This window comes from Taudactylus pleione, unplaced genomic scaffold (assembly GCF_031769625.1).
Source record: "Taudactylus pleione unplaced genomic scaffold, aTauple2 ptg000115l, whole genome shotgun sequence".
Taxonomy (NCBI): Eukaryota; Metazoa; Chordata; class Amphibia; order Anura; family Myobatrachidae; genus Taudactylus; species Taudactylus pleione.
In genome coordinates this window covers 314,319-331,688 of record NW_028284517.1, presented here as the reverse complement: position 1 = coordinate 331,688, position 17,370 = coordinate 314,319, and positions in this window count along the sequence as shown.

Here is a 17,370-nt window from a genome sequence, read left to right as displayed (position 1 = left end):
TCTTTCAGCCTCTTATATGGAACCCCTTGTAAAACACAATACAAGAGCAAGCCCTGAAAAGTATCAGTGTGATTTCATTAACAAGTAGATTTTGCGTAGAAACTACTTTAGTCATTAGGGCTCAAATACTATGAATAAATGTTATTATTAATAATAATATTATTATTATTGTATCTGATTTGTAAAGCATTACCCTGGGCAGCAATAGACAGAAAGGAAAACACATGATAACTAAAACAGGGACATAAATGGTAGACAAAAAAAATAAAATGGTTTGGGAGGGCCCTGCTCATGGGTTAGATTACAGTCTAAGGAGAAAATGTCACATTTTAGATGGGAAGAGTGAGACTGACTCAGAAAGAGGATTAAGACAGTTCCAAAAATGGGATTACTGGTGGATTTATTATAGGTAGAAATAGAGTAGATTATGTGGGAGTAGGGTAGGTGTGAGGGCATACCAGTGTGAGTAGTATAGGAGGAGTAGGATAGGTGTGAGGGTGTACCAGTGTGAGTAGTATAGGAGGAGTAGGGTAGGAGTGAGGGGGTACCAGTGTGAGTAGTATATGTGGGAGTAGGGTAGGTGTGAGGGTATACCAGCGTGAGTAGTATAGGTGAAGTAGGCTCGGTGTGATCATATACCAGTGTGAATAGTATAGGTGGGAGTAGGGTAGGTGTGAAGGTATACCATGGTGAGTAGTATAGGACGAGTAGGGTAGGTGTGAGGGTGTACCAGTGTGAGTAATATATGTAGGAGTAGGGTAGGTGTGAGGCTGTACCAGTGAGAGTAGGGTAGGTGTGAGGGCATACCAATGTGAGTAGTATAGGTTGTAGTAGATGTGATGGTGTACCAGTAAGAGTAGTATATGTGGGAGTAGGGCAGGTGTGAGGATGTACCAGTGGGAGTAGGGTAGGTGTGAGGGCATACCAATGTGAGTAGTATAGGTTGGAGTAGATGTGATGGTGTACTAGTGAGAGTAGTATAGCTGGGAGTAGGGTAGGTGTGAGGGCATGCCAATGTGAGTAGTATAGGTGGGAGTAGGGTAGGTGTGAGGGTATACCAGTGTAAGTAGTATAGGTTGGAGTGGGGTAGGTGTGAGGCTAAAATATACACAGTCTGGCTACTGATGACATTGCCACATACTCTTAGCAGTTACCTGTGGACCAATTTTCATAAATATCCCATTGTACGTTATATATACAGCAGCAGTTTTTAACTTGACAAAACATTTATCTTTATAGTTGTATCACTGTTTTATATTTTTATCTTTTATCTATATAGTCTCCCCTTACACACCCTGAAGGAGAGGTTAGTGCCCCCAAGGACACCATGGGAGAGGCCAGCAATTCCAAGACCACCACAGAAGAGGCCAGTGCCCCTGAGACTACCACCAATGAGGCCAGTGCCCCTAAGATTGCCTTTGTAGAGTCCAAAGACCCTGACATCACCATGGGTAAGGCCAGTGCCCCCAAGACCACCGGAGAGGACAGTGCCTCTGAGACCACCTCAGGAGAGGCCAGCGCCTCTGAGGCTACTATGGATGAGGCCAGTGCCCCTGAAATTGCCACAGTAGAGGCCAGTATCCCTGAGGCTGCCATGGGTGAGGCCAGTGCCCCCATAAACATTAGAGAAGCTAGCACCCTCAAAATGATCACAATTGCTGCTAAAATAATTGAAAAAGCCAGGGTCATTGGAGTGGCCAGAACCCGCAAGACCAAAGGAGAGGCCAGTGCACCTGAGTCAGCCATTGAAGAGCCCAGTGCCCCTGACATCACATCTGTCAAGTCCAGTGACCCCGACATCATCATGGATGAGGCAAGTGCCCCCAAGACTGCCACCAGAGAGGCCAGTGCCTCTGAGATCACCTCAGGAGAGGCCAGCACCCCTGAGGCCACTATGGGAGAGGCCAATGCCCCTGAGATTGCCACAGTGGAGGCCAGTGTCCCTGAGGCAGCCATGGGTGAGGCCAGTGCCCCCTTAAACATTAGACAAGCTAGCACCCTCAAAATGATCACCATTGCCGCTAAAATAACTGGAAAAGCCAGGGACATTGGAGTGGCCAGGTCCCACGTGACCAACAGAGAGGCCAGTGCCTCAATGCCCCCTGAACAATACCAACCTCCTTCAAGTTATCTGCAGTTTTGGGTGGTGATCTTGTGCATACTTATTCTTGTACAGGCGCTGATATTTTGTGTTGCAATTGTGTCACACTATCTTTACAATAACAAGAACCCCAAACAAGACCACAGCCCTGACATTCAGGAGCCATGAAGAGAGACATGCGCCCCCACCATCACCCTGAGTGGCATGTGCCCCCACCACCAACAAAGATGCACAACCCCCACACCCACCCCCAGGGTGGCATGCCCCACCACCATCATTGGGCTCCCACTATCAACCAAAGAGCCATGAACCCTAAGGTCCACTTAAACATGTACTCAGAAATTGGTGTTTGGAATTTTCTTTCCCTAGCTGGAGTGGACTGAGATAAATGCTTGAAACATTTATGATTCAAATACATGGCTTTAAACTCTCTTAACTGTATGTGTGTTAATTACCCCCTTTGGTTATAATGATTTGGTGTATAAAGATACTACACTTATGGTCCTGATTCATTACGGAACGCAATTGTTATTGCAATAGTGATTACGCACGCAGTCTCACTGCGATAGTATGCTAATCCATTGCGATCACTATGCCGTTGCAGCGCTACATAAGGACGCCCACTTTACCTTACACACATCTGTAATCCATAGCAAGATAGTAAAACCATCGGTAACACAGAGTATCATCGCAGCCTCACGCACACTTGCACAAGCTCTGACCTTACTCAGGAATTGATAACCTCATCACACGCTATGAGTTCTCAAACTGCCTAAGGCTTTGCTGTGAATAAGTTATGCACGCCCATGCAACAGCGTTCAAACGCACTAGCACATCTGTGTTTCTCTGACCCCCCCCCGTCACCTCCCCACAAATGGCGCTTCCTGTCAATCCCTCGATTGGTCTGCGCAGTCCCCATAGCAGTGGCTGGTTCACACACTGTGATGCATATGCATATGCAGAATGGAACAATGGGCCGATTGCATGTGTATTTGCAGTTGCGAATGAATCAGGCCATATGATTGCTATTATGTCTCTGTTGTTTTCCCAATTGGAGTGTTTGCACCCTGATTGCACCTTGGGGAGCTACTACTTAGTTACATGGCTCAGATATTCATTACTTTCTGGCATAGGGACACACAACTTTCACCTCGGAAAGTAAGACACATTTCCTGTATTTTCATGTTATTACACCTTTTTGTGTTTGTTTGTTATTGCGGACGTCACCATGTCTCAGTAAGGTTCTACAAGTGGGCCGCCCTAGAATAAATTGGAGAACATTTTCGTGCACACTGAAGGTTAAAGATATTAAAGCTGAAAGCAGCTGCCCTGAACAAAAACTGTTTCCTATTATCTGCAAAAAGAAAAACAGCCTAAACCTGCTTTGGGATATGAGAGCTGACAGCAATGGGCCTGATACAGAGATAGATGTAAATATCTCCGCCTCTGTCTCTTTCTTTCTCCGAGGCTCTGCTAAAGTATGCAAAAGCCACAGGAAGGTGCTTTCAGTTATAAGATTCCCACTGCCGGCTTCTGTACTCCGCTGCTGCGTCTGAGGACGCGGCATCGAATCAACTGCATGACCATTGGACATCTGAGTAACAATAAGGTTATCAGGATGTCAAGTTAAATAACACAGGGCCTGATTCAGTAAGGAATGCAACTGCTAATGAAATTGCTAATACGCACGCAGTTCCACTGCGATAGTATGCTAATTGTGATCGCCATGCCACTGCAGCACTACATAAGGACGCCCACTTTACCTTACACACATCTGAAATGTTAGAAAGAGTGCGAAACCATCGGTATAATCAAGTACCATCGCAGCCTCACGCACACTTGCACATGGTCTGACCTTACTCAGAAATTGCTAACTTTATCGCACACTATGAGGCCTCAGGCTGCGTAGGGCGTCTCAGTGGATACTTAAAACATGCCCCTGCAATGGCATTCAAACGCCCTGGCGCGCCTGGGTTTCTCCCCCCCCCCCGTAACCACCCACAAACGGTACTTTCTGTCAATTACTATGCAATGGGTCTGCGTAGTCACTGCGATGGCAGTCCGGATTGCAGTGGCCGGTTCGCGCACGCACACTGTGATGCATTCGTATGCACAGAATGCAACAATTGGCCGATTGCGTGCATATTAGCAACTGCGATCCAAGCTGAATCAGGCCCACAGTAGGGTCTTTACAAAGAAGCAAGATATCATGTTACTGGAATCCAGTTCATACCAAGTAATGCCTATGTCAAGATACAAACTGTTAGCTCAGTCCCTTTGCTGCACATTTTGCCCTGGCCACCAAAAAACATCCTGCAGATGCCAAGTTCTGCACTTTCCTGACCAATTACTGACTCCATAGGGAGAGCGCAGTCCTGATCCACATTACCTAGACACCACAAATAGTGCCAGTGTTGGATTAGATTTCTGCATTATGCTTAAGCATTCTGTTCCTGTGCACAACTGCTTTCAGGAACTCCTCTGGCTTCTTCAGAAACGGGCAGAACAGCAGGGATAAAATGTAGGGCCAGAATGTATTATTTCCTTACTGCACATCACTTATTTAATGGGCCCTGCTGGTCAGCACTGTTGAAAATGGAGTACACGCTACTGCTCAGACTCCATGATAGTTCCTATGGGGAGGCTTCATTCCCTAACCAAGATGGCTGCTGAACCTAGCACTGTGCATGCACTGTGCCATCTTGTCACTATGTAAGAGCGACGCAGTGGTACACGGCTCCAGTGAGATCTGTGATTTACCTACTCCAGAAGCATTTCCAGAGTGATCCTGCATCACTATCCACATCCTGCATATACTCACTGGCTGGTGAGCTGTGTGACTCCCGCTCAAGATCCACTGCATCCAACCAGTGTGTATCTGAGTACTGGTGTATCCATCACTTCTTCAATAAACCACTATACTAGCCACAGCAAATGTACAGTGCACACTGCCATAGAACACATAGTGAAGACAGCACAGAGGCCCTGATTCAGAGCCGGACGCTCTGACAGAGCGCTCGCTCTGAATCAGGGCCGTCCTTCCTGATTTTAGAGTGGCCTCCTGGCTGCTCGCATAGCTGTGGGTGACCCTTATGGTAGGGTCTCGTCTTCCGCAAGCCCTGGAGTGCTTTTGGCTCTATCAGAGCCGAAAGCACTCCCACTGACATCACTTGTGATGTCAGTGGGGCCGGCCCCAGACAGTAGGCATTCCCATGGCAACGCCTCCGTCTGACCAGCATGCCCCCGGCAAGGGGGCATGCTGTCACTCACCATCGACAGCACACCCCCTTTGTAGCGAGACCCATAGCGACGGCTTGCCTGTTGCTATCCGGGTCTCGCGCATGCGCACGACGGAGCCGGGTCCGACGTGCGCATGCGCACTGGCCCAACATCAACCCGCTTGCGAGCGCTCAGTGCTCACGAGTGGGTCTGAATTAGGCCCAGAGGCCCTGATTCAGAGCCGGACGCTCTGACAGAGCGCTCGCTCTGAATCAGGGCAGGGCTATTTTTTTTTTAGCTGTGGGTGACCACCCACAGCTGTAGCAAGCGGCCAGGAAGATGGTCGCGATAGTCGCGACCATCGGGCTTGCGATGAGACCCTTGTGGTAGGGTCTCGTTGCCGCAAGCCCCAGAGAGATTTCGGCTCTAACAGAGCCGAAATCTCTCCCACTGACATCACTCTTGATGTCAGTGGGGCCGGCCCCAAACGGAGGTGTTCACATGGGAACGCCGCCATTTGGGCAGGCACTCCCCCGGCCCGCCCACCAAAGGGGGCGTGCTGTCACTCAACATCGACAGCATGCCCCCTTTGGTAAAAGACCCGGAGTGACGGATTGCCCATCGCTATCCGTGTCTCGCGCATGCGCACGACGGAGCCGGCTCCATCGTGCACATGCACACTGGCCCACCATCGACCCAGTTGCGAGCGCACAGCACTTGCGACCGGGTCAGAATCAGGCCCAGAGTGTTTCCAGTGCAGCATAGTAGCAGCGAAGCATAGAGCACACAAGCTGTATCATTATGTCTGTAAGAACATGCATACAGCCATAAATGGGTTTATCAAGCTAAAAGGTGCAGAAAATTTTATGACCTGGAAATAAATGCAATTAAAGTGTGAAAGGTTGTAGAAGGTCACAGTAGACAAACATACTTCCAGTGGTGTGCTACCAGAAGTTTTGACCCTCAAGTTTTTATAGTCTCTAGAGTCCTGGCCCTCCTTCAAGCAGGACTGGACCTTGGTCTCCGCCTGGCCTCGCTGAAAGTACATGTTTCTGCTCTGTCCATTTGGTTCCAGCGCATAATTGCTCCACTGCTGGATGTTCACACCTTCCTTCAGGATGTCCTCCGAATTCAACCTCCTTTCGTTCCTCCGGTGTCAATGTGGGATTTGTAAGTGGTTCTCCAGGCCCTTCAGAGCCCTCCATTTGAACCCCTGGAATCTGTGAAACTCAAGTGGCTCACAGCGAAGACTTTCTCCTGGCTCTTGCGTCCTCCCATAGGGTGTCAGATTTAGGGGCACTTTCCTGTCACTCCCCATTTCTGATCTTTCATCAGGACAAGGCTGTTCTTCGAACTTGTCCTGACTTCCTTTCCAAGGTTGTTTCTCATTTCCATATGAATGAGGAAATCGTAGTCCTGGGCTTCCAATCACCAGACCTCTCGGCAGGTGAGGCCTCGTTGAATGTGGTCCGTGCTCTCAGGATCTACGTGGACTGTACAAGTTCTCTTCGGAAAACAGATTCCCTATTTGTCCTCTATGGATTCCACAAGAAGGGCTAGCCAGCTAACAAACAGACTCTGGCCAGATGGCTTCGCATGACTATCTCACAGGCTTACACACAGATGAGCCTTCCTGTGCCGGCTACCATCTCTGCTCATTCCACTCGCTCCGTGGGACTCTCGTGGGCAGCTCGCTGTGGCACCTCAGCTGAATAGCTTTGTAAGGTGGCCACGTGTTCTTCTGTCCACACCTTTCTTATGTTTTATGCCTTCGATACCTTTGCCTCTCAGGATGCTTCATTTGGACACAGGATACTCCTCTCAGTTCAGGAGCATCCCCACCCTTGAATACTGCTATGGAACATCCACTGTGGATCCTTATGGACCCTGAAGAAGAAAATGAGAGTTATGGTAAAACTTACCTTTGTTAACTCTCTTTCTTTGAAGTCCATAGGGTCCACAGGGCACCCGCACTGATGCCCCTGGCTTCTCTGGGTTGGGTTTCCTGGTCACCAGGTTTCCAGTCTCTTTGATGTAAGAGTGTGATTCTTCTGTGTACCAGTCTTCCTTCTCTCCTCTCCTCCTCCTGCCTTCGGCTTGTTAACAAACTGATTTGCCTCAGACTCAGGGACGGGGTTTACGGGGGAGGAACCATTGCTTCCTGGCAGTTGAAGTCTTAGCTGTTTGGTGTCCGGTCCATATCCACCACCTACACCCCACAGTAGACCCAGGTGCAGATCCAAGCCCAAACGATATACAGTTTGTCAGTGGTTCCCAAACTTTTTTGAATCATGGTGCCCTAAAGCAGTTCTGGCCAACCTGTGGCTCTTCAGCTGTTGGGAAACTACAAGTCCTAGCATGCTTTATCAGCTGATCAGTGGTAGGGTATGCTGGCACTTATATTTTCACAATAGCTGGAGAGTCACAGGCCTGCCTAGAGTATCATCAGTTTTTATTATGATATCTTTGTCTTTTACAAAGGATTTTTCTATTGTGGAAGATGCAAAAACTTGCACAACCTCCAAATACAGAACTAGCAAACCTGTGACTTAATTCGAATCCAATACAACAAAGGACAAGTATAAAATTGAAGATCAAATCACCTGTGATACCAGCGGAGTAATGTATCTGCTAACATGCCCATGTATGAAACAATTTGTAGGTAAAACAACAAGATCTTTAAAACAAAGGATACATGAGCATCAAAAAAATATACTGCAAGAATTCGATGAACATAGTGTCTCACATCATTTTAAAAAAGCGCACAATAACCCTACTGACCGAGTCTATACATTTTTCATTTTTGGACAATTTTTTTTCCCCCCATAGGTTCTTACATCTCTTACAACATACCTCTATTGAACCATTGACTTGGTCTGACCATGCCCCGGTCACTCTTACAATCTCTACCAGTCTTCTTTCCCCTAAACCTTGCACTTGGCGCTTAAATGAAAGTCTTCTTTCGGATGCTTATTGTAGACTTCAGTTGGACCAGACTCTCACTGACTATTTTGAACTAAATCACACTCCTGAGGTTTCCAGCCTCACTGTTTGGGAGGCTCACAAGTGCATTCAGTATGATATACCGCTGGCCGCAACGGCAGCCCGACAGAGGAGGAAATCCCGATCGTCATAAAGGTAAGTATAAACTAATCTAATTCTACCCCCTAACCCTCCTTTAGGGTGCCTAACCCTAACCCCCCCTCTGCCTAACCCTAATCCCCTAAGTGCCTAAACCTAACTCCCCCTCCCCCGCCACCTAAACCTAAGTCCCTCGGGGGGTGCCTAACCCTAACCACCCCCCGGGGGTGCCGAACCCTAACCCTCCCCCTAACCCTCCCCCTAGCCCAACCCTAACCTCCCGGAGGGGGTGCCTAACCCTAAGTACCCCCTGGGAGCCCCTAACTTACCCCCCCTCCCCCCGAGCGGCTGTCCACACCCAGCGCCCGGCATCACTTTGATCAGGATCCCGGGCGCCGGTCTCCCAGCGTCGGTAAAATGACAGGCGTCTAGATTTGGACACCTGTCATTTAATCCTCGCCGGGATTAAGTAGTTGGGAAGCCGGCTGTCGGCATTGCAAAGGCTGGCTTCCTGAACGTATACCCTCTCAAATGTGTATTGAAGGGTAAATTGATTGGTCGTAAGCCACAATTGCTCCAGCAAATTAGATTGTTTGAATTGAAACACAAAAAGGGGTATTCAATATGGGAGCGAAAAGTCCGTGCTGGACTTTTCGCTCCACATCGGAGATTTTCCTGGGATAAAGTATCGGGCACGCGCCCGCTTTATCCCCGTATTCAATATAAAACCTACGAAAACGGGAACCTGCGAAGTGGGATCTGCGAAAAAATATGAAATTTACCTGGAATAAATTGTAGGACCCCCCTAAAGCTGTAAAAACATGGGGGATCACTATGGGTACCCCCGTTTTAGCCTGCAAATGAAAGTCGGCGATTTAAATAGCCGCAGCAGGTGTTTTTTTCCCGACATTGAAGAAGTGTTGCAGAAGAGCACTTAGGTTATTTTTTTCATTTGTTTAAGTGGTCTCATCAAATTTGGGGTACATGAAAATGGGTACTAGCATATTTTTATGTCCCTAAAGTAAGTTTTAAAAAATTCTGCAATTATGCACCTGCCGCTAATAGCCTATTGTAGAAAACACCTGCTGCATACTTGCAGAATAGCCCTGAACCTATTTCCCTATTGTTAAACACTTTTTTCCTTTTTTTTTTTTACCCCAATTTTTAAATTAATTTTTTGGGGTATCCCTATTTTTTTAAAAAACTTTTTTTTACAGTTATTTTTAAAATGTCAATCCCAGGGGTGCAGGCTAATTTTTTTAAGCCTGCACCCCTAAACCCCAATTCTGCACTTTTTTTCGCCACCTATTCAATGGTGAAAAGTTATCCCCGTTTTTATTCAAAGACTTTTCGAACCTGCGAAAAGTCTTTGAAATTGAATACGGTGTAAAACCAAAACCAGCAAAAATGACATCATCGGTGCGAAAACATCGCAAAAACTGAGTTTTCGCTCCATATTGAATACCCCTAAAAGCCTTTTTGACAGCTGCAGATCAGAAAACTTTATCCTTGGCCCGATCTGAATAAATATATATAAATATATAAATACCTGGTAATAATCTGAACTCAATAAACTAAAATCATTATTTTCAATGGGGCAATAAACCAGGTAAATTGTTGGCACGGGCCTTGCGGGCTCAGAGAGCGGTATCTTTTATAGAGGTGGTCAAGGATGGGACTGGTAGAGATTGTAGATTGACCCCCGCTATTGCCTCAGCATTTCAATCTTACTATTCGCAGCTGTATAACCTTTCGTCCTTGGGCTCTTCCGCAGAGGTTGGCGCTTTTCAGGAGACTGTATCTAATTATCTCCGGAAGGTTAGTTTCCCCTCTGTCTCCGACGGGGATAGAGACTGGTTAGACAGCCCATTCACATTGGAGGAATTGGAAGAAGCTCTAAAAAACACCACTACTGGTAAAAGCCCAGGCCTTGATGGCTATACGGTTTCGTATTATAACATTTTTAAGACCACTCTTTTACCCAAGATGTTGTCGGCTTTTAACTCTGTGGGGCCTATTCATCATAACTAAAGTTTCCCAGGAGGTAATTAGGTTTAGAACTCGCATGGAGTTCTACCTAATTACCGGAGGAATTCATAATTCCTCCTCCCTATAACTATCTATTCCGAAAAGCTGTCATTTTTGCGATGACAGCTTTTCGGAAAATAGACAGTTATCCCTGCCTGCTCTAACTTACCGCAGCTGGAAGCAGTGCTGCACATGCGCTGTTACATCTGTAAAACCAGCGCATGCGCAGCACTGCCTACAGATGCGGTAAGTTTGTGTCCCCCCCTCCGCTCACCTCCCCCCCGTTCAGCACTTACCTGCCCGCGCAGCAGCCTCCGGCTCCATCTGCTATGCTGTCATGTGGTCTCCCAGCAGCACACAGTACTGTTTAGAAAAAAAAAAAAAAAGTTTTTTTTATTTCTAAACTTTATTGTGCTCTGCTGGGGAGAACACATGACAGCATAGCAGACGGAGCTAAAGGAGAGACCAGAGCGCCGTAGGGAGATGCCGGGGGACCTGCACACGCTGACACAGGTAAGTGTTACCTGCTTTTCGCCACCTCACAGTGGCGAATAGTAACTCCATCAAATTCCGAAAATACATAATTTATCTCCTGTGCTAAGTATCTTCATGAATACTAAAATAACGTTATTTAAGGAAAATGTCTTTAAAAACTTTATTTTAGTGTTGATGAATAGGCCCCTGTATCTGATAAGATAGTTTTTTTTATCCCAGTCTCTTGAAGCCCATGTTGCGGTTATCCATAAGGACGGTAAGGACCCAGCCCTGTGCTCCAGCCAGGGCCGTAACTAGGGGGGGGCTGAGGGGTCATGTGCACCGGGCGCCATCCTCCAGCGGCACCGGCCACATACTTCTCTGTGCCGGAGGTCTGCAGATAGAGACCTCCGGCAGTGGTGCGCGCAGGACAGTGGTCACTGAAAATCGGCGGAAGATCCCGCCCTCCCTCCTCCTCATGGAAGTTAGGGTAAGAGCTCAGGGGGGGGGGGAGGAGGGAGCGGAGAGGGACGGCAGTGCTGCACAGGGCGCACTGCCGTCTAGCTACGACGCTGGCTCCAGCTATAGGCCTATCTCCCTACTGAATACAGATATTAAACTATTTGCCAAGCTTATTGCGAACAGACTGAAGATTCTTCTTCCTGCTTTAGTTCTTTCAGACCAGGTTGGTTTTGTCCCGGGCCGGGAGGCACGAGACAACACTACCAAGGTAACTGACTTGATGCATCTTGCTGTAACGGAAAAGTCCCCAGCTCTTCTGTTATCCACTGATGCAGAGAAGGCCTTCGACAGAATACATTGGCATTTCATGAGGGGTTTATTGGCACACATGGGGTTTGGTCCTGCCTCCTTGCATAGGATCCTGGCTTTATATTCCACACCTATGGCACGTATTAAGATAAATGGTGCCCTTTCTAACCCAGTGTGGATTTTTAATGGCACTAGACAGGGATACCCCCTATCCCCCATTATTTTTGTTTTGTGTATGGAGGCATCGGCTAGGACTATTAGATTAAACCTTGGCATGTCTGGGTTGTTTGTAGATGGGCGTGAATATAAGCTGGCCTTGTTTGACAACGACCTTCTGGCCGTCCTTACCAACCCCTCTGTTTCTGTACCTAACTTAGTTTACTAAGCACCGGGACTTTGGTGCTCTCTCTAATTTCAAAATAAACTACTCTAAATCTATAGCAGTTAACCTTTCACTCCCCCCACAGTGGCGGAAGGTTTAAAGGCCTCTTTTCCCTTCTCCTGGCATCCCCCAAAGCTTAAATACTTGGGGATTTGGTTGAACCGTGACCTGTCCAGGTTGTATTCAGCTGCGTCCAGATCATTGCATGATGATGTCATGACGCGGCGGCCGGGTTTGAGGATGGCTGCTGCACACACTCATGAGCTCCGCCTTCTGGCTCTTGCAGTGGGTAATGGGAAAGATGACGTCTCTCCCACAATGCAGAGCACGCCAGCCCGGGAGGACTGATGTGCGGCAGCATTAGCGCATGCAGGGGGGTTTCTGTGTACCCAGAAACCCCTCCTGACGAACCCAGTGATCGCAAAATTTGAGCGGGTTATGTAGTGTATGGCTGTGCTACATGCAGAGCGCCGCAACAGCCAATCACCGGTGAGATCTCAACCAGTCCCCACCGCTGTCTCCTCAGCCAGCAGGTAGCACCATCCAGCCACACAGACACTGGCTGGCCCACTCCCTCCTCCCGGGATTGCCAGGCCCCACCCACTGCCAGGAGCAGCAGCAGCGAGGGACGCACACAGTCTTCCCCCGCTCCCAGACTGGACTCGGAGCGACATCCTCACGCAGCCACGCAACTTGAGACCCGGAAGTGGAGCACAACAAGGTGATCACAGGGAGTCTGGCTCACACAATACAATGGCAGTGTCACGGCCAGGGTTTCTTGGCATGGTACCCGCCGGGTATTACCTGTGAGGTTGTTATGGCGGGGGGTCTCTGGAAGCGGTGCTGGTGTTTGGCGAGGGGCATTGGCTGCGCGTGGTTCTGTGCAGGCACATTGTTACTAGGCCTGGTGAGGTCTGGCGGTGTTTCCGTTCCGTGGGCATGGGCGCCGCCATCTTGCCTGCGGCCATGTGATTCCAGCTGTCCAATCTGGTAGGTCTTGTGCTCATTCCAGCCAGTCACAGCACGGCACTGAATATTTAGGAAGGTCCAGAGCCTTCCTTCCTTTGCCAGTGCAACATGTTTCTCAGCTGCGGCTGAGAGAGAGTACCTGTGCCTTATCTGCCTGCCTGTCGGTTACGCTACTAGCCTGAACCTTGCCTGCTCCAACCTGCTGGACTTACCTTGCACCCTCCATATACCTTCTTACCTGCCTGAGTACCTGAACCTACTGTTTCCCTGCACCTTGCTTCATTTCACTCCCAGCTGGACTTCACTACCTCTGCCTGCATCAGTTACAGCTCATCATACCTGCATTTAGTTACAGCTCATCAAGCCTGCATTTAGTTACAGCTCATCACCATGTCAGCTGATAGTTATTTTCAGCCTGTTGCACTATGGGGTAATGAATTCCTTTGTACATCCATGGAGGGAAGTTATAGTTTGACATGGGATTTATTACTATCTTTAATACCTTTGGTATATCCTCTTTTTAAGAAATTTATTCATTTTGGGTTTATATGAATGATTCACAATAGGAATATTCTACAGCTTGTTTAGGTCAGAATCTTCATATGTATTCAACTAGAATTAGTATATAGTTAGAGGTACTAATGGAATTGATTATATTTCACTTCCATTAGATCCACTCTGTTTGATGTTTTTTTTATCTAACAAGTGTATTACTGAGCTGTAAAAATTTTTTCCAGGTTGGAAGGTTCTAAATATAGCTAGGATTACAAGGGTCCATATGTAAATAAAGCGGTTACCAATGAGACCCGGGATCTAGAATGGGTACAAGTGTTATTTCCCACCTATAAGATATGATACCTCATTGTCACTGATGGAGGGACGTACTGTGGACCGCGGCGTTAATCACGCTGGGCTCCACGGGTTATACACTTCCTAGTGCGGAATAACATATTATTGGATCGTATACCGCTGTGGAGGAGGAGTCCCAGTGGAACGCAACGTTGTACGGCGTTGCGTTCCACAGGCCGCTCGCTTCCCAGCGGGCTGATCCTTATGATCTACATCTTTTAGCTCTGTCGTCTGTTAGCTGTCAGAGGATCAAAACGAGGTTTGGGACGCAGGGATACTTAATGCCGCGCCCCTCCCCATGGCTATTTCTCCCTGCCAAAAAACATGTGGTTTATATACACCAATGGGAGATAAGCATATAATCCTCTATAGGACGGAAGATATGTCCATACAATTAGAATATAAGTAAGTGGGTTAATATCCTTATTATATTATATAAGAGATCGGTTTGCCTCCATTTGTGTTTTATATAAAACTTAATTTTGTATTAAGGATAAAATATGTCAATGTTTTGTAGATTTTAAGGGTATGAGTGATGCAATTACACTCAGCGGAAATTAATCAATTCTAATGGGAGGCACTATTTAAGAGGCACATTTGAGAGACCACAGACACCTTGAAAAAGCTGCCAGAGCGGCAGTGAAACGCGTTGGTGTTACACCAGGATTCAGGCATCATCTGCACCTGCATTTGCACTTCATTTGGAAACCTATTATCGTTGGGACTCAGTCCTTATTTGAAGAATTCATGATCTTCAGCCTGGTACCAGGAACTGTGGACATTGAACTGTGACTTTGAGCATTTTTCTTCTCAGACCACCGCTACTACGAATTATTGGACCACCCTTCAGAGACTTACAGAGGTAATATTTGTCCATGTAGGAGGGTCCATGCGGTGAGGACAAATTATGTGCTCAGTCACTTATTGGATTTCCTTTTTCGGCTGATTGTTCCACCCAGATCCAAATACGGAACCCATTCCAGTGCTAAACATTTGGTGCGGTATATTTTGTATTGCCTGATATAGGTGTATATTGAGGATATCAAGTCTACATTCATTTTTTGACATGCATGTCTATTTTTTATCTTAAATAGTGCCTTTTTATATTATTTTTATTTTTAATTTTCTCTATATATTTTTTACTACTTGCAAGTAATATTTATAGGTTGAATGCTATTTAGTGTTATTTTATTTGATTTAATGTGCTTTTGGTATTAACCAATAAATGATTCAAAGATTTAGCGCTGCTTTTTATATTTAATTTTCTGCATTTAGTTACAGCTCATTATACCTGTATTCTGTTTTAATCTCACCATACTTGTATACTGGACTATTCCTGCCTGTCACTATCTGGACATTTTCTCATTAACCCCCACTACAGTAACCAAGTGCACTTTAGTGCTATACCTGGACTTTTTCATTTGCCATTCCCATGTCTTCTAAGTCACTTATTAAAAACTTCACTTTTTCATTTAAGTCTGCTTCTGTGTCTGCTCCTATCACCACCCCGGGTCCACAACAAATTCAGAACCTCACAGCCATGTTTATACATATATATTTAATGTGTGTGTATGTATATATATATATATATATATATATATATATATATATATAAACCCCCCTCCCCCCCTAAAAATCCTGCATTTGATCCCTGGGCGGCGGAAGCTGTGGCTGGAGCGTGGATTCAGCTAAGTGTATTTTTTTATTTTTTTTTACGTTTGTATCTGCACTGCATCGGGGGGGGGGGCACTTCTGAGGGCATCACTATTGGGGTTGGGGATTCTACTGGGGACTACTATTGGAGGGGCTACTGCTGGGGGCACTGAATCGGGGGACCTCTACTGGGGGGGTACTACTACTGGGGGGGAACTACTGCTGGGGGCACTGTATCAGGCGGGGGGACCTCTACTGGGGACTACTACTGGGGGGCACTGAATAGGGGGATCACCACTGGGGGCATGCATACGGGGGACCACTACTGGGGGTACTGCATAGGGGAGACCACACCTGGGGGCAATGTATAAGGGGCACTGAATAGGGGGGATCACTACTGGGGGCCTGCATAAGGGGGACCACTATTGGGGGCACTGCATGGGGGGGACTACTACTGGGGGCACTATATAAAGGGTACTGCATAGCGGGTACCACTACTGGGGGCACTGCATTGGGGGGGACTACTACTGGGGGCACTATATAAGGGGCACTGCATAAGGGGGACCACTACTGGAGGCACTGTATAAGGGAAACTAATGGGGGGCTGCATTTGTGGGACCACTCCTGGGGGCATTGCATGCTGGGGGTACAGTATAAGGGGAACTAATGGGGGCTGCATAAGGGGGACCACTACTGGTGGTACTGTATAAGGGGCACTACTAGGGGCCTGCATAAGAAGGACCACAACTGGGGACATTGCATACTGGGGGTACTGTATAAGGGGCACTACTGGGGTTAAGTAGTGTTCCCACTAGGCTGTTTTAGCAGGGCGTGATGCCCTGCCCTCGTTCTGGAGGGCAAAAAGCACCCTGCCCTCACAGCCTGTGGATCCCGTCTTCACCCGCGAGTCGCAGTGTCTCGCGGGTGGGGAAATGTGCGGTGACCCAGTCACCGCCGGAGAATAGACGCTTGGCGCATGTGGGGCACTATATAAGGGGGCTGTCTGGCGTGTCCGTAAGTGCCGGGCACGCCCCCAAGAGTGATGAAAAGGGGACGTGTCTTATAAACATGTCCCCTTTTCAATGGCCACGCCCCCTTTTCGGGCGCGCACACCCAAGGTGCGCGCAGAGAAGTGCCCTCTCTAGCTCCAGCGCCCTGCCTGCCACCGGAGCTAGAGTGAACACTAGTTAAGGTGCATATGGAAAGGAATGTTCAGAGCGACAAGAAAGGGGTGTGTGTCATGTTGACACGCCCTATTTTTAAGTGACCACATCCATTTTTTTGACGCGCACATAGGGGGGTCTCCATTTTTAAATTTACCCTGGGCTCTAAATACCCTTGTTACGCCACTGCTTGTATGTTGTTCTAAGATTAATTATATTTGTATGAGCATAGACTAAGAAGAAGGAGGGGTCATGAATAGTAAGGGGAGGAGGCTTTGCCTGGAGCCAGATGCTGACGCGAGGTGGGTCTGTCTGCTCTTGAAATGCCAGGGCCTCTCTTTAGTCCCAGTCCGGCCCTGGATCAAGGAAAGCCAAGCCTACCAGGTTGGTATCTACAAATCTAGGCTGAAAAATGGCATAGGAGTATTTTGCAAGTATACCTATTTGTGATTTTAATTGAAATAAATACATTTTGAAAGTAAGAGTCAGAGCAGCAGTACAAACGCACAGTGCTTATATCATACCTCCCAACTGTCCCGCATTTAGCGGGACAGTCCCGTTTTTCTGGGACTGTCCCACTGTCCCGCCCGCGGGCCGCATGGTGCCGCGGTGGGGGGGAATTTGGGGGAAGCATACACGCTGCTCTGCTATGCGTGTATGCAATAGACCTCTGAATGGAC